The following is a 3,747-nucleotide window of genomic DNA, read 5'->3' on the forward strand; positions in this document are numbered from 1 at the left end:
ATAAGACCTATTCAAATGGAAAAAACCCAAATATCATACCCAAAAAGAGATTCGAAAATTAATATGGAAGGATCTGTGCACCAAAACAAGGGGCAATAAAAAGGAAAAATAACAGGACACGTAAAACCTTCAAGGAACCCACATCAAATTGCAGTTCGGATGGGGTTAGGAGGCATTCACATGGAAAAAACAAGAAAATGAAGCTAAAAAACACCAATAAAAATTAATAACAAAAAATCCATAGGGAAAAACAGGGCAGAGAAAAAAGGAGAATTGTGCAAGAAGGGGCTGAACAAGGCTATCTAATTAGAATGGAATTACGAATATAATAGGGCAAGTGCATATGGAAAAAGGGCAAAACAACGCACAAAAAAGACACAAAAACTCGCAAAATTTAATAACGGACAACCCGTACAACGAAAGGACAGGGTGTAAAAAGAAAATATGTCCAAGGGAAGGTTTAGGATAGGGCTGATATGTTAGATTGTTGTTTTGAAGCGAGAAGGATGCATTCACATGGAAATATATCCAATGAGTGGGAATTGCTTCAAAAATTAATAACTCAAAAACAGTAAGCTAGAACAAGGGAATGTAAAAAGGAAAAGTGTGTCAGTCAAAGGGACAAAGTGGGTTATGACTTCAAATATCAGGTCCACTGAACATAGGATGTATTCACATGGAAAAACATAAAACTGTTCAAAATGGGATAACGGATGAACCATAAGTCGGAACAAGGGTGTATAAAAAGGAAAAACGGCCAGTTCAGAGGAACGAACAAGGCTATAAGCTTCGCTGTGAGTCTCAGTGAACTTAGGGTGCGTTCACATGGAAAATTGGCAAAGCAAAGGATAAAGGCAAACGGACAAGGAACAACCATGGGGATAGGGTGAGATAAAATGAATGAGTGGGGAAGGAACCCCATCAGAGTATAGAAAATAAATTTTCCCATTTGGAGGTGGATAGATGTATTTCCATGATGATATGCAAAACAGATGCACAGGGATGCATCCCCACACTTAAGACCTTACTGGGCAGGGTTAGATGCAGCAACATAACCTAGGACTCGTCAACCGACTAAAATCTAGCTTCCCCACACTTAAAACATAACTACACTTGCAATCATAAGGATAAGGTTAGAAAGACTTGGCCCCTTTTGCATATGGTCGAAGGAACCATCATTGTTACAGAAGGGTTGGAGTCAGCTGTAGGAGGTACCATTACCCGCTCCAACGTTCAGCCAGCATGGCAGATGCCGTAGCACCCAGGGAGGTAGTTGGTTGATGAAGCCCATTGGAGGAGATATTGTTGACAAAGGATAGTCACTCAACTCACAGACACTCAAATGAAATGAGAGAACAGTCACTCGCCCCATAACTTACATCACTCGAGGTAATATTGATGGAAACCCAAATCTCACACCCGGTTTAGGAATCGACAAGGGGGTGAGACAAAGGGAGTATGCCAGGGTGCACAGTTGATGGTGCATTAGTGCGTCCAACGTGTCTAGCATATGTGCAAGCAGGAAGGCCAAGGAGCCTTGCAATGCAGTGTACATGACATAGTGATGTGGCCTGTGCTGATGGCAGAGACCCATCCCGTGGGTGCAGAGGGAAACCAAAACGTACCTGACTCCAATGGTCGTAACGTCCCTCAATCCTCACCTCTCAATAATTGATTGAAGAACCATCCATCACACTCAGCCCACCCTCTGTCTCACGCTTTGTTGAAAGATACAGAGGGTAGCCCATTCCTAAAACCCATTGATGTAATCCTCACTATCACTTGTGTAGAGGTTGTATGCCTTGTGCGCATTTGATGGTGCAACAGTGCATCCCGCCCTATGCCAACATACAGTGCAAGAAGGAAGGCCAGGGAGCCTTATGGTGCAGTGCATAGGAACAGATCATGCATTGTGCATTGAGAGGCCCATCCCGTGCGTGCAACACTCCGTTCACGCATCTCACCTCTCATTTGATTTGAAGGGGAAAACTGGTCACTCACCCCACCCTCAGTGTCACTCTCTAATAGATACAAAGGGCAGCCCATACACACATCCCCCCCATCCTGTTAGGATAAAATCTTGCATCACTCAAGGGGTTGGTGATGAAGATCGTGTCGGCTATTGTTGTCATCTAGATATTGAAGACGAGGCATACCCAAGGAGGTAGCCAACAAGTCTAGTACTTCAAATGATTTGTAAGAAAGGTTGTCTGTTAAGAAGGGCAGACAGACTGATATTGTAGAGATAGCACTATCGAAGGGGTTTTTGTCGAAAGGTTGAATCCACCAGGGATCAAATGTAGAAGGAAGTAGAGATAGGAGATGGAAGAGAAGATAGAGAATACCCAAGTGGTAAACACTACAAAAACAAAGCACAATGAATTGAATCAATATGTCTTGAAAGAACCTCGAATCTTTGCACTACTCATAAGCAATCTCCACGTATTAGATCTCCTGGAGCTTCTTCGTAGAACAAAACGTGCATAAAAATTACAGCTCCTTCTCTGTTTCTCGGAACCCAAATCTGATGGCTCCATTGGCTCCAAAAAATGGGGGTAAAACCCTAGGATACTTGATCACTCACGGATCTCCCAGATCACTCCTTCTTTCAATTCAATCTGCAATTTTCAGCCTGTTTTCAGCGATCACGATGTGCGTGATTTCATCAATCTGTCATTCTTGTGAAAATCCCCTAATTGGCTGAAAAAGCAACTAGCTTTTTTACATGCCATCCTAATCTAGAAGCTTTTTTCTAATTTCTTCAAATTTTTATAATAAATAATATAAAAAATAAGCTAAAATTATCCAAAAATCTAATATTTTTGGATAATCCATCCAATTTACACTAGTACTAATGGCTTAGATCACATTGACTCTCTAGATCAATAAAGAAGTCGGATGATGATGCATTCCATACTTTTTCACACTGTGTCCTCATAACATAACAACATCCACCCCCTCTGAACCTGCACATCCTCCGGTATGTGCCAAAATCCTAGTTGTCACCGGATTCTGAGTCCTCCTCATCCTCTACAACCATATCCTTTACTTCTTCATCTTCCATATCTTCCTGGCTAGCTCCTATATCATGACCACTATTTTTTTTCAATTCTGCCAACTCATAGGTAGTAGATTCCCGCCTTTTGAATAATTTGATCATTTTTCCTACTATTGGAAGTTTGAAGGTTGTCCCACCCAGCTCATTTAATGCATAAGTAGCATTATCAAACACCTATCTTACTACATATAGAGTCCAAACCATCTTTTGGAAACTTTATGCATGGCACTATGTTGGTTATCTAAACTGCTATCATAAACCAATACCCAATCCCCATCTTGTATGGTTCTTGGTCTCAGTCTATGTCTTTTGTCAAACCGTTTCTTATTATGTATCATTGTTGCCCTTAACTTTGCAGTTGCTGCCTCTATGTCTTCTGACTTTCTTTCCAATTGTCTAATGCGTAAGGCCAACAACTCCTCTTGATTCAACTCCTCCTCCCGAGGAAGCACACTCCATGTGACTATCCTCTCTTCTATCGGCATGATAGGTTTTTGACCATACATCAATTCTATAGGCGTATATCCTATAACAGCACTATGAGTTGTTCTGTTGGCCCACAAAGCATAAGGGAGTAATCGTGGCCACTCTTTTACCTTCTCTTCACATGCTTTTGCCAATGCCTTCACAATAGGTGGATAACCTCTTTCACTTTTGTCATTTCCTTTAGGGTTATAGGCCGATGTTAA

The sequence above is a fragment of the Lygodium microphyllum genome, chromosome 8 (assembly GCF_053477565.2).
Source record: "Lygodium microphyllum isolate KBCC chromosome 8, Lygodium_microphyllum_v1.1.10, whole genome shotgun sequence".
NCBI lineage: Eukaryota > Viridiplantae > Streptophyta > Polypodiopsida > Schizaeales > Lygodiaceae > Lygodium > Lygodium microphyllum.